Source organism: Gymnogyps californianus, chromosome 26 (genome assembly GCF_018139145.2).
Source record: "Gymnogyps californianus isolate 813 chromosome 26, ASM1813914v2, whole genome shotgun sequence".
NCBI classification, from domain to species: Eukaryota; Metazoa; Chordata; class Aves; order Accipitriformes; family Cathartidae; genus Gymnogyps; species Gymnogyps californianus.
The window spans coordinates 2,812,539-2,834,329 of NC_059496.1; the positions used below are offsets into that span (position 1 = coordinate 2,812,539).

The window sequence follows — 21,791 nt, forward strand, 5'->3', positions numbered from 1 at the left end:
CGGATGGTGGCAACGCTGTGCTGGGAGTGGAGGTGAAACACAGGGCCAGTGGGGACCGTGTGTGATGACTACTGGGCATGGACGATGCGGCAGTGGTTTGTAAGCAGCTGGACTGTGGGTCTGCTGTTGGAGCTCCTCAGTACGCACACTTTGGGCAAGGATCTGGCCCCATTTGGATGGATGATGTTGGCTGTAATGGCACCGAGTCTGCCCTGTCTGACTGCAAACACGCAGGATGGGGTGAACATAGCTGTGCTCACCGTGAGGATGCTGGAGTGACATGTTCAGGTAAGGGGTCAGTCTTTTGCCTAGCTTTGGGGCTGGGATGGGGGAAGGGACCTGGGACCTTGTGCCCTCAGGGAGCAACAAGCAGATGATGGAGCAGGGTCCGCGGTGGCCAAGCACACTGTCAACCTAAGACTGTCATTGCTGATGTAACCAGTCCCCAGGGAAAAGCCAGTGGAGCCTACCCTGAGGTGAACTAACTCTGCCAGAGTGTCTCAGCCCCACCTCAGTCGGTGTCTTGGGCTGCAGATGAATCCTCCATCCCTGACCCAGGGTGTCCATTGGGCGTCGTCAACCTCCACCCATTCTGCCAGTTCCCAGCCAGCATTGCTGAGGGTCCCTGTGGTGGAAACACCAGGCGGGACATGCATGGCAACCCAGGTCTTAGAGGACTGGTGTGAGATGGCTGGTCATGCTGGGTTATTCCCCTTCACAGACATGAGTACTGTACACAGTGTGGCTGTGAGTCTGCAACAGACACATACCCTCGAGTGCTGTGATGGTGTAGAGAAGGGGTGCAGGGGGCCTGGATGTGTTTGTGTCACCAGCACTCCCCCAACAGCTTCCTCTGGGATGTGCAATGGGCAATTTGGTCACAGCTTCCTTGGAGGTGATGTGGGATGTAGGCATTTATCTGCCAGAGGGCTCTGGGAACTGCCAGGTGTTTGGGTTTTTTTCCAGGATTTTTCCGTCTGGTGGAAGGGAAGAACCGTTGCTCAGGACGTGTGGAGATCCATGACGGGGACCAGTGGAAAACTGTCTGTGCTTCACACTTTGGTGCCAAAGCTGCTGACGTGGTCTGCAGGGAGTTGCAGTGCGGCAGAGCCCTGCCTGTCGCTGAGGCAGCTCACTTTGGAGAAGGGGTCAGTGCCATGGGATGGAGAGCTGCAGTGTGTGGGAATGAATCCCTCCTCATCTCCTGCCCCAGGGGGTCCTCCAGGGGCAGCCCTGCACCCACGCGAACAGCGCTGTTGTCACCTGCACACGTAAGGACTCAGGGAGGGCGTTGAACACTGGCGTGAGCTCCAGCCTGAGGGAGGCAGGTTGTGGGTGTGGGGACAAGGGAAGTCGGGTGTCTGTTCCCACAGGCTGCAGAGTGGTGACCTTCCTGGGGGATCCTAGCAAGGGCAGGCTGGGCTGATGCCCAAGGACAAAGAGGGGGCAGGGTTGGGGGCTCACTGGGATCATTGTGTTGTTCCGCAGGGGACACAGCAAGACCTGAAGGCAGAGGATAAGCTGGGAGGAGCCCGGGGCAGGCTGTGGTCCAGGGCAGCTGGGGGCCCTGGGAGAAGCAGCAGTGTGTGCCTGGGGAGTCCTGTGGGGCAGTCTCTTCTCAGGGTGCTGGGTGGGAGGAGTAGGTGCCCTAGGTGGGCATGGGCCAGGGGCAGGTGGCAGCTGGCCGTTGGGGTAGAAGGAGGTGCCAAAGGCTGTGGGGCCACAAATGACCCAGCAGGGCCACAACTGCACACCCCCAGCCTTGCACAGCCTGTGGGGATAGAAGGGAGCCCTGCACTGCCCCGGGGACAGCCTGGAGGGGAGTGGGCTCCCACCCTGGCACCTCTGACTCCACCACGGGCAGGGGTTCCCCCAGACCCCCAGGCTGGGGCTCGCGCTGTTCTGACTGTCCTGTGTCAGTGTTTGAAGGTGCTGTGGAGGTGAGGCTGGCGGATGGTGGCAAACGCTGTGCTGGGAGAGTGGAGGTGAAACAACAGGGCCAGTGGGGCACCGTGTGTGGTGACTACTGGGACATGGACGATGCGGCAGTGGTTTGTAAGCAGCTGGACTGTGGGTCTGCTGTTGAGCTCCTCAGTACGGACACTTTGGGCCAGGATCTGGCCCCATTTGGATGGATGATGTTGGCTGTAATGGCACCGAGTCTGCCCTGTCTGACTGCAAACACGCAGGATGGGGTGAACATGCTGTGTCATTGCGGATGCTGGAGTGACATGTTCAGGTAAGGGGTCAGCCTGTTCCTCTTTGGGCCAGGATGGGGGAAGGGACCTTGACTGTGTCCTCAGGGAGCAAGAAGGGGATGCCAGAGCAGGGCACAGTGATGCTGGTCTATGTGCCGAGGTGGGACAGTCATTGCTGATGTCCCCAGTCCTGGGAAAGCCCAGAGGGACCCTACCCCAGGGTGAACTAACCTTGCCACAGTGCCTCAGTCCCCTCAGTCAGTACTTGGCTGCAGATGAATCCTCCGTCCCTGCCCCGGGTGTCCACTCATCTCCACCCATTCTGCCAGTTCCCAGCCAACAATGCTGAGGGTCCCTGTGCTGGAGAAGCAGGGGGACTTGCTTGGCACTCCACACCTTGGAGGAACAGCATGAGATGGCTGGTCCTGGGTCATTCCTCTTCACAGGCATGAGTACCTCAACTGAATCAAAAGGGCTTTTCAGAGAGCATGAGTGCTGGGCTGAAGAGCAGGGTGGCACACAGACTTGCTGCCTGTCCCCAGGGCTGGCTTGTGGTCCAGCACTGCGAGGCCTCAGGGCTTGGTGGCTGCTTGACCCTGGCTGCTCCCTCCCACATCACCACAGTCACAGGCTGGCAGTGGGAAATCCCTGGGGTTGTGACAGCCCCGGGGACATGACCCTGTGCAGGCAGCACTGACCCACTGCCAATCTCACCTGCCTGCCCACTCCCACACTGCCCATGACATGGGGGCTTTGGCAGCGCTTCCTGATCCTCATCGGTGCCTGCTGTTCCCTGAGAGCGGCATGGGCCCAGGGGGGCATGAGAGTCTCCGGTCCCTCTGTCTGGACATTGATCTGGTTGTGTGCATCTCTGGCGTGATGTGTCCCTGACTGAGAACTTCCCCCTCAGGCAAGCATCAGAGGGGTCTGGACAGGCACCAGCCATGATAACAGCTGCACCATTTCTGTGCTCTGTGACATCTCCCACCTAAAAGGAACCTCCCAATACTCCAGGAACACCCTGGGATCAGGGTGCGCTTCTGGTTGCCTCAGGGTGATGGTCCTGCCTGGCCCAAAGCTCTGCAGGGGCTGAGCAGGCTGCAGCAGTCAGTATCATCTGGGCCACTTCTCCTGGACCCAACTGCTCCCACCACTGCGGTGCTGGGGGAACCATGCCAGGCAGCACAGGGGACCTTGTGTGGGAGCAGTTTGTCTGAGCAGTACCTGTGGCTGTGAGTCTGCGACAGACACATACCCTCGAGTGCTGTGATGGTGTAGAGAAGGGGTGCAGGGGGCCTGGATGTGTTTGTGTCACCACACTCCCCCAACAGCTTCCTCTGGGATGTGCAATGGGCAGTTTGGTCACAGCTTGCTTGGAGGTGATGAGGAGGCATTTACTGCCAGAGGGCTCTGGGAACTGCCAGGTGTTTTGGTTTTTTCCCAGGATTTGTCCGTCTGGTGGAAGGGAAGAGCCGCTGCTCAGGACGTGTGGAGATCCATGACGGGGACCAGTGGAAAACTGTCTGTGCTTCACACTTTGGTGCCAAAGCTGCTGACGTGGTCTGCAGGGAGTTGCAGTGTGGCAGAGCCCTGCCTGTCGCTGAGGCAGCTCACTTTGGAGAAGGGGTCAGTGCCATGTGTGGGACAGAGAGCTGCAGTGTGTGGGGAATGAATCCCTCCTCATCTCCTGCCCCAGGGGGTCCTCCAGGGAGCAGCCCTGCACCCACGCAAACAGCGCTGTTGTCACCTGCACACGTAAGGACTCAGGGACACGGGGGCTGTGCCAGGGGTCGGAACAGAGCAAGAATGTGCTAGCTGGGTGTGGGGACAGGAGGGATGATGGCATTGTCTGCAGCATGAAAATAGTTGAGAAGGAGAAGAAAGGCATGCTGTCCCTCTGGCCTCTCCCCCAGCTCCTGAGGGTACAAGAGCACCAATCTACCCTCTCTCCTCCTCCTCTGTCCCCAGAGTACACAGGGTTCAGGCTGGTGAACGCAGCACAGCGTGTGCGGGGAAGGTGGAGGTCCAGGTGCTGGGGACCTGGGGGACCCTCTGTGCCTCCCGCTGGGATCTCTCGGATGCCCACGTTCTCTGTCGTCAACTCAACTGTGGGTTTGCTGAGCCATTCCTGGAGGAGAGCATTTTGGGAGAGAGACTGGCCCTGTCTGGAAGACTCCTTCCACTGTGACGGACTGAAGCCCACCTGGCACAGTGCCCAGTGATCACCCTGGGGGCCTCACCATGCTCCCACGGGAACACTGCTGCTGTCATTTGCTCAGGTGAGTGCCGGAAAAATGCTGCATTAACTCCATCTGCCCTTTGTGTGTGACACGGCCACCCAAAGCAGGGGTCCCATGGCAGTACCAGGCTGAAGTTCTCCCTGGAGAAACCCTGGCATCCCCAGAGCCATCTGGAGGCTTTGCCTGCTCAGACTGAACCGCTCGCTTTGGAGAGCTGAGCACTGAACGGAGGCAAGCATCTACCCCCAGGGCAGTGCCTTAGCCCCAGCGCCACCACCAGGCCTGGGCTCCTCTGTTCTCGTACTGTGGGACGAGCCCAGGACAGGGCTGCAGGCTCTGCTCCATCCCTCTGGCTGCAGACAACCACATCGCATCCCCGCAGAGAGCCCTGCAGAGCCTCATCCCATGAGGCAGGCAGGAGCTGCCTGGTGCTTCCCCAGCAGCAGCAGACCTGGGTGTGAGCTGCAGAGCGGGCCCGGCATTGCCCTCGCTTCTTGTCAGCTAAAGGCTCAATCCTGTCCTGTTTGGTCAGAAAATCCCCCCTCGCCCTGCTCCTGAAGGATGCCCTGCTCCCCAGTGCTGCCGATGGCTGCGGCATCTCTGTTGTCCACAGGCTCAGCCGGCTTTGCATCCCTGCGGCTGGTGGGCGGAGGGAGCCGGTGCGACGGACGAGTGGAGATCTTCCAGCATGGGATGTGGGGCAGAGTTCTGGATGATGAGTGGGACGTGCAGGAGGCCAGTGTGGTGTGCCGCAGCTGCGGTGCGGAGAGGCAGGGACAGCCTACAACCCCCCAAAGCCTGACGAGGGATGGGCCCCGTGGGCTGCGAGGGGTCCGGTGCGCAGGGCACGAGGCCAACCTGGCCCTCTGCAACACCTCCCTGCCCGAGAGTGCACCGGCAGCAGGGTTGCGGAGATGTGGGAGTCATTTGCTGGGTGAGCGGCACTGCATGGGCCCCCAGGTGACGGGGTGGGTGGGCAGCCAGGCCCTGACAGCAACTGGCTTTCTACCCACTACAGGGAGCCGGCGGGTCCGGCTGGTGAACGGGACTGGGCACTGTGCTGGAGAGTGGAGCTCTACTACCAGGGCACCTGGGGACTGTGTGTGACGATGGCTGGGACCTGTCTGATGCCGCCGTCATTTGCCACCAGCTGGGCTGTGGAGGGGCAGTGGAGGCGGCTGGCTCTGCTTGGTTTGGGGAAGGCTCCGGCAGATCTGGCTGGATGGCGTGAACTGCTCTGGGGCCGAAGCTGCTCTCTGGGACTGCCCTGCTGGCCTGGGGCAGCACGACTGCGGGCACAAAGAGGACGCGGGAGTCATCTGCTCAGGTGTGTGCCGGGACCTGTGGTGGGAGCCTGGTTCCTGGGGAGGCCAGGACACAAGGAGAGCCGGGCATGGCCAAGGCTGTCCCTGACTGCCTCTGAGCTCCTGCCCAAGCCCATCGTGTGGACACCCATGCACGGGCACCCTCAGTCCCATTGGGGTCCCTGGGGAGCTCAGCAGTCCCCGAGGGTTAGCGGGAAGGGCAGGGGTGTCTGTCCGTCAGGGACTTCTCTCTGCCCCTGGGTGCAAGGGGGACGTGCTGGCCCTGCCCCTGCCCCCCTGAGGGCCTGGGGGGTGCAGAGGTGTCCTGGCTCCCACAGCCCCACACCAGCCTGTTCCCCCTTGGTGCCTTTCCTTGCAGAGTTCGTGGCCCTGAGGCTGGAGAACAGCGACGGCTGCTCTGGGCGCCTGCAGGTTTTCTACAACGGGACATGGGGGAGCATTTGCTCCAACTCGATGACTCTTGACACGGTGTCACTGGCATGCCAGGAGCTGGGCTGCGGGGATGGAGGATCCCTGGAAACACGCCTGCCCTACGGCAGGGTGTCTGGCCCTGCCTGGCTGGATAACGTGCAGTGTGGGGAGAAAACCAGCTCCTTCTGGCAGTGTCCCTCCACTCCCTGGAACCCGCAGTCATGTGAAGACCTGCAAGATGAGATCCACATCACCTGCAATGGTAACTCGGAGCCACCTGGGCACCACTGTCACCCCAGCTCCTGCTCCCTGGTGGGCACGGCCAAACACAGAGAAAGAGCTTGGAAGGGCTTTTCCTTGCCATGTCAGACCCTTCTGCTGCTGGTGGCACAAACGTGACCACAGCCACCCACGTCCAGCAGCAGTTGCCACCCAGGCTGCCAGCAGCACCTGCGGGAGGCAGAGGCACCTCCAGGTGAGGTCTCAGAAGATACCAGACAGGGTTCAGAAGAGCCTCCCCTCCATGGACACCCTCCTGCTGCTCTCTGAACCAGGGCCTTTTGGGGCTGAGCAGTCAGGGTCTCCCCACACTCCTGCGTCTGTCCCCTGAATGACCAGGGTTCGGTTGCTGCTGTGACCAAGATGGCACAGGGAGGCGCAAGCAGAGCTCAGCCCTGCTCTCTTCTGCACCATCCCCTGAACCAGCCCCTTCACCACAGTGTTTCCTTCTTCAGGGGGACGCCCAGAAATGCCGCCGACCCCGTTGGCCCCGTGCCCCAACTCCACGAGCTGCACAGGTAGGGAGCTGCTCCCCTGCGTACCCTTCTTGTCTGGCAGGGCTCTGCCTGCTCTCTCAGTGCCATGGGAAGTCTTTGCCTTCTCCAGCAAGGAGAAGATTCGTGCGGTGGGAGGCGAGGACAGGTGCTCGGGCAGAGTGGAGGTCTGGCACCGTGGCTCTTGGGGACGGTGTGTGACGATTCCTGGACATGCGGGATGCTGAGGTGGCGTGCAGGCAGCTGGGCTGTGGCCCCGCGGTGTCTGCCCTGCATGAGGCTGCGTTTGGGATGGGGATGGGCCCTATCTGGCTGGAGCAGGTGGAGTGCCGGGGGACAGAGCCGTCTCTGCAGGACTGCTGGGCCCGTCCTGGGGACAGCGGTGCTTGCCGGCATAAGGAAGATGCTGCCGTGCGCTGCTCAGGTGAGTGGCAGGGCTGGGACCCCTTGCTCGGGTCTTGGCAGGGAGCTGGGGAAAGCCTTACACCCACTTGGTCCTGGCATGGGCCCTGACCTCCCGAGAGCAGGAACATTCCTGTGGAGTGCAGGAGGCTGGTGCCAAGTGGGGAGCAGCCTCGGTGGATCTGGACGTCCTGCTGCCATTGCCTGTGGGGCCCTGCAGCCCCAGGGCTATCCCCTGGGCTGCCTGTGCCATCCTGTCTGCCTCCCAGAGCAGAGGCGCTGGGTCCTGTCCCGGCCTCCCTTTCTAGCACTACAGGAGGGGCAATTTGGGGGGGATGTGTCAGGGGCATCTCCAGACACACACACAGTGTGTTGGGGAGGAGGCTCCCCGGGACCCGCACAACCACCCTTTCAGCCCAGCTCTCCTTTGCCTCCTCTGCAGCTACACCCAGGACGGCAGCATTCCCACCCCAAGCAGGTAACTTGTCCTCCCCCCGGGGCTGGGTAACCCCGGGCCAGGCTGTGACCCACAGCTGGATGGAAGGGGCTCCTTGCTGGGGTGTGAAACTCCCAGGAGGAGGCACTGGGAGGGTGGTGGTGGGTTAGGGAGGGTTGTAATTTACTCAGCAGGGTAGAAGCTTGCCCATCACTCACCCCTGGGTGCTCCACCCCTTGCTGCCTTGTGTGATGGGGGTCAGGACTGATGCTGCCTCCACCTCTCCCAGGCCTGGTGCTGCCCCTTCCATGTTCTTGCCCATGCAGATCCCACTCGAGGCCGTCTGACTGGCAGCGGGAGAGTCTCAGTGCCCGTCATCATCTGCATCATCCTGGGGGCCCTTCTCTGCCTGCTCCTGGCCCTCCTGGCCGGGCAAGTGCTAAGCACCAGGACTGGGCGCAGAGGTGGGTCCTGCCACAATGGTGCCAGGGGAAGATACCTCCTGGAAGGGCTGTGGGGTGATGCGGGATGTCAGTGAGGGGCACAGGCAGAGCTGAGGGGGTGGGACTGTGTGCTGCCACCTGTCCCAGACACCACCCCAGTGAGTGCCTGGCCGTGGGGCACCAGCAGCAAGGGGCGGAGAGAGCCCAGAGGTGGGGGAGCTAGCCAGAGGCAAGGAGAGAAACGGGGAGAGTGGGGCTCGGGGAGATGTGAGCAGAGGGGAGATGGCCAAGCCTGGCAGTGCTCTGGGTATTGGTGGGGGAGCTAGCCAGAGGCAAGGAGAGAAACGGGGAGAGTGGGGCTCGGGGAGATGTGAGCAGAGGGGAGATGGCCAAGGCTGGCAGTGCTCTGGGTATTGGTGGAGGGCGCTCTGGGGCAATGGAGATGCTAGGAGGAGCGTGGGGCAGGAGGGTCCATTTCCATGGTGTCAGGCTCCCAGCCTGTCCCTCTGCCCAGCCCTGCCCACCCACCAGCAGGGCAGGGGCCCTGCTATAGACCCGTGGGGCAGAGAGAGGGCAGCTCCAGGTGGGGAGGAAACATGGGAGCTGCTCCAGGGTCAGACAAGAGGGCATGACCCAGGGCCAGAGGGGCATGAGCGCTGTCTCCAAAGGGATGATGTGAGGGTGATGCTGCCCCAGAGGATCTCCACAGCAATGTTGCCCTCACCGGGGATGTGGCAGCCATGCCTGGACAGTGCAGTGGGGCTGTGCTGTCGGAGCAGTGCTGGGCTGGCCCAAGGAAGAGGTTTGGGGGAGCACAGTGGGGTCCCATTGGCTCTCTGCCTGTCCCTCTGCCAGCCCTGCCTCTATCCCCAGGCTCCAGGAGAGCTCAGGAGCTCTTCCCCGAGGCTGTGTACGAGGAGATCGGTTACAGCCCAGCGTGGGAGAAGGAGGCGAGGTTTGGTCGCTCAGGTGGGTGTGGGTCCTCCCTGGAGGCACATCTGCAGGGAGATGACCCTTTCCCCTGGCCCTAACCCAGAGCTGATCCCCTGAAGCCCCCTGCCCCTGGTCCCTGCAGCACTGGTGCCATGTGGTGTGTGGGGAGAGCATCCAGGTCCTGGGCCCAGGAGAGGAGCTTTCTCCCAACCACCTTTCACCGGCCCAGCTGGACAGCCCCTCTCTTTCTGCCCCTGCACCCCATGTGACACCCAAGGAGGGAGGGAAGGGGCTGTCCTAGGGCAGCTCTGGGAGCACCTTTGAGACAGGGTTTGTGCCAGGGGAGCAGGGTAAATTCCCAGCCCTCCTCCCCATGCAGCCCCAGCTCTGTGGGTCCCCCATCCCCAGCAGTGCTGACCATGGGCCAGGTCAGTGGGGCTCGCTCCATAACACCCACTGTGCCTCTCTCCAGGCTCTTCTTCAGAGGAGTCCCTGAGCCAGCTGCAGGCCTCCCCTGGGCTCAGTGAGGAGGAGGATGGTCTGGCATCAGCAGCAGGTAACAGGGGCAGGAAGGGCTTGACCTCCCTGCAGACATGTGATGGACAGAGGTGTCACTGAGTGTCAGTGTCAGAGATGGGGAGGACACGGGGGTCTCCTGTGGCGCTGCCAACACCAGTGTCTCAGCCCTGTGTCCCTGCACCTCCTCCCGTCCTCTGCTCTGCAGGACTTATCTTCTCACTGTCACCAGCTCCCCTCTCCTTTCAGATGTTCTTGTCCTGGCCGCAGGTGAGCCAGCAGATGGCTATGATGATGCCAGGGAGGTTTCTGACCCTGGGGAGGACGCTGCCCTGAGCAGGGCGAGTGGGAAATGTCCAGGGTGCCAGAGGAAGGAGCAGGGCCCAGGGATGCACCCAGAGGTGAGAGGGAAATTTAGCACTGCTGGTTCCTGGGGTGCCATCCCTGGTGGCACCCGAGTCGCTGCTGTCCTGAGACCCCAACCTCCTGGGAAGGGGGAACCTGCCCCAGGAGTTTTCCTTGGAGGGACTGGGGGTGGGAGAAGGAGCTGAATGTGGTGAGGAGCTGGGAGGAAGATGATGTACAGACCCCATGAGGTGAACTGCAATGTCCTGCCTTGCTGCCTGCAGGGGCCAGCCTGCGCTCCCGGACAAGTGTCGGGGTCCCCAGAGCTGAAGGAGACACCTTGTCCCTATCCCTGGCGAGCATGGGCTATGATGATGCTGAAGAGGTGTCTCTGGCACATCCCCGTGAGGACACAAAGGCTGTGACAGTGGAGCTCTGTGCACAACAGTCCCTGAGCCCCAGGCCAGGAGAGCCCATCCCTGCTGTGCAGCTGGGTGCAGCCGGGACGGAGGAGAGGTCTGTGCAGCTGGGAGAGCTGTGAGCACATGGGAACTGTCTCCCTTGACCCATGGGCAGCAGAAACCGCTGGAGTTTCCTCTATTTGTATTCCCCTCTTTCTGCTGTGCCTCCAGATTTCTTCTTATTAAAAGTCTCTGAGGGCTTTGACCCACAGCTGGTGCTTGCCTGCCCAGGTGGCGGGCTGTCTCCCTGAGGCTCACCAGGGGGAACAGAGAAGAAGGACATGGCAGTGCGGAAGGGGCTCAGGGTCGGGGTCAGGCTGTGGGGCTGCGAGAGCCCATGGTCCCTGGGGAATAATCCTGCTGACAGAGACATTTCCATCCTGCTGGCCACAGGCACTTTCGAGTCCAAATGGCTCTCTGATAGGTCCCGTGATGCACCTCAGCAGCAGCACCCATTTCCTCACCCTTGGGTTTCCAGCTGCTCTTTCCCCCTGCCTGGGCCCCGCTGGTCCCACAGCGCAGAGGCCACGACAGAGCTGCCAGGACAGGGGAAGCCCTGGGCTTTTGTCTCACAGAAGTGAGCCCTAAGGTGGCTGCAGTGCCCTGAACACCCCAGCCAGCCCCAGGTGGATCAAGGCCCACAGATTACCTCCCATAATGGTCAGGAGGCAGCTCTGCTCCCACTGCCCCAGCACAGGTGCAGAGCCATGTTCAGGGACACGTGGGGCTGGGATTCCCTCTCCTCATGCTCTGCCAGGACCCATCTCCATTGCTCCTGCTGCCTTGGGCCCTCACAGACCCCGAGCACTACTGCCACAGCCGCAGAGCTGCCTTCTTCCTGAGCAGGGGCTGTAAGGCCCCATGGCAGCCCTGGGACCCCCTCCTCCTGCTCCCCTCCAGTCCCCACCCCTGCCCTCCTGCTGCCTTGCCAGGGGTGTCAGTTTGGGTTTGTGTCGGGGCAGTACTTGTGGGCAGGTACAGGAGGGAGGGAGCAGGGGAGATTGGGGCACCTTTCCCTCAGCGCTGTTGGAGGGCCAGAGGGATGGAGAAAGGATCCCCACGAGATGTGTGCTGTAGCCAAAAGCCGTGGTCCAGCCCCTGGCCTGAAGAAGGGCTCATCTGGGAGGATGCTCATGTGGGCACATTTCCATGGCAGATGAGATTTTGTGTCCCTCCTCTAAAGCAGGTGCTGCTGGGAGCTGAGCCAGGGTCCCTCTCCCTTGGCCGGGGCTTTCACCTGCCCCTGCCCCGCAGAGAAGGCTCTTACGCAGGAGCCAGTCGAGGAGAAGGCTTTGACACCTGGGCAGGACCTGGCACCCAAACTGCCCTCCCTGCTCCCGCTGGTGGGTCTCCACACCCCTCTGCCTTTTCCCCAAAAGGCTCCTCTGCTGTGGGCTGGAAGGTGCATTTGCTGTCTGTGGCAGGCAGGGTTCCCTGTGGGGAGTTCCTGCAGCTCAGTACTGCTGCAAACAGCAGGATCTGGCCCTAGAGGAGAAGAGGGGAGGAGGCGGCTGTCGCCAACATCCTCTCCCACTTCAGCATTGCCCCATTCCCTGCCGGGAGCTCCACCACCCCTGGGGTGACGCTGGCGGGTTCTGGGGGAAGCCCAGGCTCACACACCCCTTTGCCCCATACCCTGGACCCTTCCTGCTGGCAGCCCCCATGGGAGAGCAGCGTTCCCAGGGCCAGACGCCCACGATGATGGGTGACATACATGGGCACTGCAAACACAGCCTCCATCCCCTGGAAAACTCCCACTGGGGCAAGCTCCAGCCCTGCATCTCAGAGAAGTAAGGTGAAGTGAAGTAAAGAAGAAGGGGGGAGTGTTATCTTCTGAACACAGGATGGTGGGGGTCTATGGGCAGCATGGACACTGACCAGCAGAGTCAAGGTGCCCCAAGTGGGGACCAGGGCAAAGAGCCCAGTGCCTGTCCCGTGCCACCTCGCCGCCAGCTCTGCCCTCCCGTAGGTGTAATATTTCTCCCTTACTCTGGCACCTGGCAGAGGTTTGCCTCCTCCTCCTTGGGAGATGAGCCACAGGCCTGTGTGTGCTTGAGGGGGCAGCACACCTGAGCAGAAAGTACCTGTTTCATGGCATTTTGGGACCTGAACAGTCTGGCCCTGCGGGCTGGGTCCATTCTCTGCAGCAAAGCAGGATTGTCACTGTGCCCCAGATCTGTGGTTTCTCCTGCAGCTCCCGAGGACCTACCTGAGGGGGGGTCACAGTGAGACCCCAACTCTCAGCACTGCTGCCCCGACGCTGGGCAGAGCATGCCTGTTTAAAGTCCATGGGAGAGCAACCTTATTTCTCTGAGGTTGGGCTCACCGCTCCTGGGGGCTGGGCACCCTGCAGTGAAAGTCCATGTCTCATACCCCATTTTGGTTACAGGTGTTATTGCCAAGGGAGCAGCCAAGGCACCATCTCCTGGCCCTCACTGCCTGTGCATGGCGGTGGACAGGCCTGTGCCTCCCAATGCCATCAGCACAGGGTGGACAGAGGCACCAAACACCCCAGGAGCAAGAGCTGGGCACCGGCCCTACCAGTCCCACCTCAGCAGGGCTGTGCCTGACCTCAGCAGCTCCAGGTTCCCTGAGCTGAGGCTCTGCTCAAGCCACTGGTGATGGTGGAAGGAGAAGGACCTGGAGACAGGGTCAGCGTAAGAAATGTCATTCCTCCAGCTGGGAGACCCACAGCCCCGCTCAGGCTCGTCCAGCTCAGACACCCCTACCTGCTGGCACAGAGGGGTGCTTCCCACATGGTATGGGATCTCCACCTGGAGACAGGACAATCTCAGACCCTTACCCCTGGAAAGCCACCAGGCCAGTGTGGCTCTGGTCCCACAGGACACCTGGGCTGGACCAGCGCCCTCACACCACATCTCTCACTGCAGCCAGAAAGGATTCCTAGTGTGCTGCTGACCTCTGTCCCCTGCCTGAGATCTCCCCACAGACACACTCTGCTGCCAAGCATTGTCCCTGGGTGGTGGTGGGGGTGGGTCTGTGGTGCAGGGCAGTGACCCGATCTCAGGTCCAGCACAGCTGCCTGCTTCTCCTCCAAGAGGGGGCTCAGCAGAGGCTGCGCACATAGCCCTCCTCACCTCACAGCCAAGCCCTGGGTGGGCAGGGCAGGCCCACAGGGTCTGGAGAGGACCACTGCCCCAAGCTCTAACCCGCACCTGCCTGAGGCTGGGGATTCAGGGCAAAAACACCCCATGGAGATGCTGGGGATTGAACCCAGGACCTCCCTCATGCAAAGCGGGCGCTCTTCCACTGAGCTACATCCCCTTGACACTCGCCAGCAGGAGAGACCCTCTCCTCCCATAACATGTCTATGACAAGCACAGTCCTGTTGTCCCCTGGGTGCCCAGGGACCTTCTGCAGAAAACAGCACTTGAACCCTTCTGAGATGGGGGAAGTCAGGACAGCCTCTCCGCTGGGGTCTGATTTTGGCACAGTGCTGCACTGCAGAGCGCAGCCCCTTCAACGTCTCTGCAGGGCAACGGGCAGGAGGAGGCTCTTGCTCAGGCACTTCTCCCATGCTCTGGCCCACTCCAGGGTGGGTTGATGGAGAGGAAAACAACCCTGAGCCTCCTCTGACGCCCAGGGCAACACCCCTCTGGGCCACATCTGTCCCCAACTCCACAGCAGGAGCCGTGCAACAGGGTGAGGGAAATGACCTCCCTGAGGGGAGGTGCCCCCAGCCTCTGATGGCACCCCAGGGCATGTGGTGGAGGGGACATGGGGGCAGAAATCTTACATCCCCCTCTCCAGGCACTGGGCCTCCCCCTGCACCCCTCTGTCCCCCACCATCCCTGGAGGCGAGGTGAAGGGCAGGCTTCCACCTCCATGGGGCTGCGCATGTGGCTTGGGCTCAGGGACCTTCCCACTCCTTCAGCACTGAGGCCTGTCCTGACAGCAAAGCAGTGCCCTGGGACAGCCCTGGCTGGGGTCTCTGTGGCAGGGTGGCTGAGCGTGTTCAGCTGTTAACTCAAAGGGCGATGGTTTGACCACACGCAGGGACGGTGTCCCCATGGTAGTACAGCTGGGGCAATTGTGTTGCCCAGTGCCATAGATTTTTTCCCTGCTGAGCCCCTGCCTGGCAGAGAGGGTTTGGGGGAATCAAAACCAGACCACAGTCACCGTGAACTTCTGGAGTGGTTGAGTGGAGCTAAGGGGATGGACTGCTCATTTCTTCTGCTTTGCACACATGGTCCTCAAAGCCCATCCTCGGCAATGACTCTCCCATTCTTGCTCAAAAACAACCTAGAAGGACTCTTTTGGAGAAATGACAATCCTGCAGGCACTACCCCTGTGGCCAAGTATTTTGCAAGCTCATGCTCAAAGCTGGCAAGACAGTAACTTTGCTTGTTCAGATGGTCTCTCCCTCTCCCCTCCTCTCCCTTGCGCTCAGGCACAACAAAAGCCAGACTTCCCTGGAGGTGCATGCCTGGGGAGCCGGCTATGAGGCAGCAGAACTGCACGGGGTTAGAACATGCATGTTGCTGTGGGACTATAGTCCAGTCTGTGCCATTCCTTGGCCTGACTGGGTGACTGGGGAGAGGCTGAGACTGAAGACAGAGGGAGATGTCCTGGGTCAAAGTTGTCACTGTGTTCCTGATGGGCGAGAAGGGTTCTGTAGCAGCAAGAGGTTGCAAGAGGGGAGCCCAGCAGCTTGTTGGAGCTCATGAGCAGGTCTTTCTTCCTCTGGGCAGGGACTGATGGCTGTGAAGGGCTGCAGCTGAGCTGGACACTCCAGTCTGGTGGGTGAGCAGATTTGGGTATGGAAACTGGGGACAGCTGAGACACTTGTGCTGTGACCCTGGGTTTGGTGCTGAGAGAACAGAGAACACAGAACCATGTGTGATGCTCAGGAAATGCAGAGGGAGGTAAATTTGGAGAGTAAAAATGACATCCAGTGGTTGAACTAGGGCTGGAGTGCCAAGATATGCCTCAGGCCTCAATTACAAAGGTGATGGCGGTGAAGGCAAGTGGGCAGGCCCGGCACATGCAGCTGCAAAGGCTGAGGGTGGAAGAAGTGTGGGGTTGGTGGAAGACCTCTCTCATAGGGAAGAGAGGGCCCAGGGGAGGCAGAGCTTTTGCTGGTGCCTTAGGCTTTTGCTTCATTCTTGCATGAGCAAGAGTCTTTTGTTGAATGTTTGGAGATGATATTTAGGGGGAAAGAAGGCTTGAAAACCTCCAAGGATTGGGACTGCACAACCTCTCAGGGCAACCTCTTCCAGTGCATAAGTGACCTCATGGTTATGACCTCATGGACCTCATGGTCCTCATCTCCTGCCTGAACATTCTTTCAGCTTTTGTCCCTTGCCTCTCATCTTCCCACCATGCACCATGATGAAGAGCCTGGCCTATTTTCTTAATTGCCTCATAGGTACTGAATGCTCCTATGAGGTTTCCCAAAGCCTTCTCGTCTCCATACTGAACAGTGTTCCCTCAGCCTTTCCTCAGGTGGAAAGTTCTTCAGCCCCCTGCACACCCACACACACCTGACTGTACTGGTGCCCCTTCACTGAACTTGCTCCAGCTGATCAATGTCTTTCCTGTACTGGGGGCAGGAGGCCCCCAACTCAATGCAGTAGTGTGCGTGTGGTCTAGCGAGCACTGAATGGAGGGGGAGAATCCCTCCCCCTCATCTCCTGCCCATGCTCCTGTTCATACAGCCAGGACACTGTTGGCCGCCTTGGCTGCTGGGGCTCACTGCTAACTCATGTTGCCTCAGTTGCCGAGGCAAGAAGCTCCGGTGCTGGCACAATCCACAGTGGAGTGCTCTAGCGCAGTGCACAGGGGGGTTTCCTGGACCGGGGGAACCTCAGGGGGAGCCGAGAGAGCCTCCAGGAGCCTACAGCTGGCGCAACAGCAGCTGACGAGACCTGGGCAGGGCCAGGAGCAACCGCGGCCAAGTTCCCTCACATGTATAAAAGAAGCTCTTAGGGAGTGCTAGTGACCAGGAGCACCATGAACAGGGCAGGCAAACAGGGTGTGGCACATCAGCAAGGGCGTGGCGTGCAGTTTGCATGGCAGTTCACACGGAAGGGCGTGCAGGAAGGGCGCTGAAGCTCTGCCAGCTCGACCAGGGAGCGATGGTATCCACCCGGCAGAAAGCCATGGCCTCTCTAAACTCTGCACCCACCACGACTCACGCAGCTTCCCAGACAGAGCTCCGGTGGGAACATGCTGCCACCCAGGTGTCAGGCTGCAGGGTGTGCCCTGCTCTTCTGCCAGCATCGGACGGCAGCAGTGAGCACACCTGCGGGAGGTGCACCCAGCTAGAGGAACTCCTCCGCTTAGTGACAGAGCTCCGGGAGGAGGTGAGTAGGTTGCAGAGTATCAGGGAGTGCGAGAGAGAGATAGACTACTGGAATCGCACCCTGCCTTCCTGGGACAGGCCCAACAGGCAGACAGGACGCATGAGATGGAGGATTCCCTATCCTCTCTCCGCCTGCCTGAACACAGGGACTTAAGGGATAGGGGGCAACGGCGACAAGTTCCTGCCCAGTACAGCAGGCGCGTCTCCTCTCTGACGAGACCCCACCCTCCCAGATGCCCTTGCACAATAGGTACGAGGCTCTGCAAGTGGCACCGAACAATAACAAGGACAATGGTTCATCTAGCTTGGAGGTGTTGCTGAGGTTAAGTCGGCCTACACCCTGCGTCAAAACTGCTTCCATAAAGAAAAAAAGACGGAGGTAGCAGGGCTCATTGGAACAGCTTTAAACTAGAGTTGAAGGGGGAAAGGATAAAAGCAGGCTCCCTAGAGATAAGCCTGGGGCAGCACGCCAGTGTTTGATGGAACAATGGGCTAGCGAGGTCCTTTGGTCTGCCATCTCAGTGGAGGTAGGGGATGGAGATCCATGCGGCAGTAAAGATGGAAGGGTTATGGATGTGTTAGAAACCACAGAAGCGCCTGAGAATGGTCACGTAGGAATGATGGCTTCTCCCCCCAAAAAGGGGGCGGGATTGATAGCCCAACTGAAGTGCATCTACATCAATGCAAGCAGCATGGGCAACAAACAGGAGGAGCTGGAAGCCATTGTGCAGCAGGAAAACTATGATCTAGTTGCCATCACAGAAATGCCATGGTGGGATGACTTGCACAACTGGAGTGCTGCAATGGATGGCTATGAACTCTTCAGAAGGGATAGGCAAGGAAGGAGAGGCGGTGGGGTAGCCCTGTATGTTAGGGAGTGTTTTGACTGTCTAGAGCTTGATGATGGTAATGATAGGGTTGAGTGTTTCTGGGTAAGAATCAGGGGGAAGGCCAACAAGGCAGATATCATGGTGGGAGTCTGTTGTAGACCACCCAACCAGGATGAAGAGGCAGACGAAATATTCTCCAAGCAGCTGGGAGAGGTCTCACAAGCGCTAGCCCTTGTTCTTGTGGGGGAGTTCAACTTACCAGATGTCTGCTGGAATGCAGCAGAGAGGAAACAGTCTTGGAGGTTCCTGCAGTGTGTGGAAGAGAACTTCCTGACACAGCTGGTGAGGGAGCCAACTACGGAAGGCGCCCACTGGACCTGTTGTTTGTGAACAGAGAAGGCCTTGTGGGTGATGTGATGGTTGGAGGCAGTCTTGGCATAGCAATCACAAAATGATAGAGTTTTGATTCAAGGAGAAGTAAGGAGGGGGGTCAGCAGAACTGCTACCTGGACTTCTGGAGGGCAGACTTTGGCCTGTTTAGGAGACTGGTTGACAGAGTCCCTTGGGAGGCAGTCCTGAAGGGCAAAGGAGTCCAGGAAGGCTGGACATTCTTCAAGAAGGAAATCTTAAAGGCGCAGGAGCAGGCCATCCCCATGTGCCGAAAGACGAGCCAGCGGGGAAGAAGACTGGCCTGGCTCAACAGAGAGCTTTGGCTGGAACTCCGGGAAAAAAAGAGAGTTTATGACCTTTGGAAGAAGGGGCAGGTCACTCAGGAGGACTACAAGGATGTCCTGAGGTTATGCAGGGAGAAAATTAGAAGGGCCAAAGCCCAACTAGAACTTAATCTGGCTACTGCCATAAAAGACATGAAAAAATGTTTCTATAAATACATTAGCAACAAAAGGAGGGCTAAGGAGAATCTCCATCCTTTATTGGATGCAGGGGGAAACAGAGTGACGAAGGATGAGGAAAAGGTTGAGGTCCTTCAAACCTTCTTTGCTTCAGTCTTTAATAGTAAGACCAGTTGTTCTCTGGGTACCCAGGCCCCTGAGCTGCAAGACAGGGAGCAGAATGAAGCCCCCATAATCCAAGGGGAAATGGTTAGCGACCTGCTAAACCACTTAGACACACACAAGTCTATGGGGCCAGACGGGATCCACCCAAGCGCACTGAGGGAGCTGGTAAAAGTGCTCACCAAGCCACTTTCCATCATTTATCAGCAGTCCTGGCTAACTGGTGAGGTCCCAGTTGACTGGAGGTTAGCAAATGTGATGCCCATCAACAAGAAGGACTGGAAGGAGGATCCAGGGAACTACAGGCCTCTCAGTCTGATCTCGGTGCCAGGGAAGGTTATGGAGCAGATCACCTTGAGTGCCATCACACGACACGTACAGGACAACCAGGCGATCAGGCCCAGTCAGCATGGCTTTATGAAAGGCAGGTCCTGCTTGACTAACCTGATCTCCTTCTTTGACAAGGTGACCCGCTTAGTGGATGAGGGAAAGGCTGTGGATGTTGTCTACCTAGACTTTAGTAAAGCCTTTGACATTGTTTCCCACAGCATTCTCCTGGAGAAACTGGCTGCTCATGGCTTGGACGGGTGTACTCTTCGCTGGGTAACAAACTGGCTGGATAGCCAGGCCAAAAGATTTGTGGTGAACAGAGTTCAATCCAGTGTTGGCGGCTGGTCACAAGAGGTGTTCCCCAGCGCTCAGTATTGGGGCCAGTTCTGCTTAATATCTTTATTAATGATCTGGACGAGGGGATCGAGTGCACCCTCAGTAAGTTTGCAGATGACACTAAGCTGGGCAGGAGTGTTGATCTGCTTGAGGCTAGAAAGGCTCTACAGAGGGATCTGGGCAGGCTGGATCGAGGGGCCGAGGCCAATTGTATGAGGTTCCGCCAGGCTAAGTACCAGGTCCTGCACTTGGGTCACAACAACCCCATGCAACGCTACAGGCTTAGGGAAGAGTGGCTGGAAAGCTGCCAGCAGAAAAGGACCTGGGGCTGTTGGTCGACAGCCAGCTGAAGATGAGCCAGCAGTGTGCCCAGGTGGCCAAGAAGACTAATAGCATCCTGGCTTGTATCAGAAATAGTGTGGCCAGCAGGACTAGGGAAGTGACTGTCCCCCTGTACTCGGCACTGGTGAGGCCGCACCTCGAATACTGTGTTCAGTTTTGGGTCCTCACTACAAGAAAGACATTGAGGTGCTGGAGCTGTGTCCAAAGAAGGGCAATGAAGATGGTGAAGGGTCTAGAGACAAGTCCTGTGAGGAACGGCTGAGGGAACTGGGGTTGTCTAGCCTGGAGAAAAGGAGGCTGAGGGGAGATCTTATCCCTCTCTACAGCTACCTGAAAGGAGGTTGTAGCGAGGTGGGGGTCAGTCTCTTCTCCCAAGCAGCAAGTGATAGGACAAGAGGAAATGGCCTCAAGGTGCACCAGGGGAGCTTTAGATTGGATATTAGGAAAAATTTCTTCACCGAAAGGGCTATTAAGCATTGGAACAGGCTGCCCAGGGAAGTGGTTGAGTCACCATCCCTGGAGATATTTAAAAGACATGTAGACGTGGCATTTAGGGACCTGGTTTAGTGGTGGACTTGGTAGTGTTAGGTTTATGGTTGGACTCAATGATCTTAAGGGTCTTTTCCAACCTAAATGATTCTATGAGTTGATGATTCTATGTCTACAGCCTATAGAGAAAGAGGTGCAGGTGTGGGACACCGTCGGATAGCCTGTGGTGGAGATGCATAGAGGGATGAAGAAAGTCTGAGAAGCCCCCAACACAGATCAGCTCTTTCTTCCCTTGGCTCTGGCTGTTGTCTCTGCCACTGATGCCTATGATCAAGCACCTTCTCCTTACAGCGCTAGGGTCTCATTGCCTCCCCTTCCCCACCTGGGAGCCTGGGAGGGATTGTACCGTAGTCCTGCTCTTGGCATTGCACATCCCCACACCACACTGCCCCAGGAAGAGCCCTGAGCAACATGTGAGGGACAAGGATCTCCCTTCCCAGGGGCTGGGGGTCAGGGCTTGGCCTTTGCCTTCAAGGAACACGTGAAAGTTTACTCAGAATCTGTTCCTTTACATTGCCTTTCTCTACTTGTCATCACTTTCTCCTGTTTTCTGCTCTAAGCAGCCCCTGGGGAGGCTTTGTCAGTAATGTCCCTCAGCGGGACCCATTAAGGCTCCAAGAAACTTCGGAGTTGGCATCTGACTTTGACTTCTTGAGAAGTCTCTTCAACTTCCTCTCAGTGTCTGAGGTTCATGGACTCGGCACCAAACCCACCGGAGGGGTCATTAAAATGCCTTGGGCTGCTCCTCTGCTGCCAGGCTGTGCCGGACTCCTGGGAGGGAGGGAGCTCATGGCAAGCGGGCAGCACTGCAGAGAGACAGCTCTGCCCAGGAGCAGCTCCTCTGCAAAGCGCAGCAGGGCTGAGGGCACTGCCTGCAGGCACCGAGGGGAGAGGAGTGAGGCAGAGAAAGGTTTAAAGGCAGTCAGGAGTGGGGCAAGTGCTGAGGGCTCAAAGGAGGAGAAATCTTCGGGGCCCTTGACACAGTAAGTCTCTGGGTGCAGGGCAATGCAGCTGCAGTTTGTGGAGGGATCTCGTAAAGCTGGCATGGCCCACAGGAATCTCATTCCTGTATAGAGGAGGAGGACCTGCTCCAGAGCAGGGATCCCTGCTGCACCATCAGAGGACAGGGCATGACCGCTGCCTTCTCCCAGGGACGGCTGCAGGGCTATGAAGCTGGGTGTGCAGCCAGGGGTGCCCAGGGCTGTCCTTCAGAGCAGGGTCCCTGCACCCCAGGGGGCTGTGTGCTGGGGCAGGGACTCTGCCGCCTGCCAGGGTCAGCGCTCAGCCTGCCCGGGGAGCTCCCCATGGCGATGCGGGGAGAAGCTGTGGGTGGAAGGAGAGACCCCCATCAGGGCAGGGTCCTTCTGCTGTCAGGAGGGTGCTGCCTGGCTCAGGGCTGCTCACAGCTGCACATCACCCCCACGACACTGGCAGAGGCAGCTTTTCAAGAAGCACATCAAGGCAAGGGGCTACCTGGAAGGAAAGGTGCTTTCCAGGGTCTGTGCTTTCGGTTTCCTGCTGTGGCTGGGGGGGAACAGCAATGCGGCTGTCAGGTTTGGGCAAGAGAAGGAGACTCCTACGGC

The 21,791-nt window shown here is 59.1% G+C and overlaps 1 non-coding gene across 1 annotated transcript; it reads right to left on the reverse strand.

Annotated features, from left to right (window-relative positions):
- Nucleotides 1–13,696: 13,696 nt before the first annotated feature.
- Nucleotides 13,697–13,768, reverse strand: TRNAA-UGC (transfer RNA alanine (anticodon UGC)). The gene has a single exon. It is a non-coding gene; the product is annotated as a tRNA-Ala (tRNA).
- Between the last annotated feature and the right edge of the window lie 8,023 nt (nucleotides 13,769–21,791).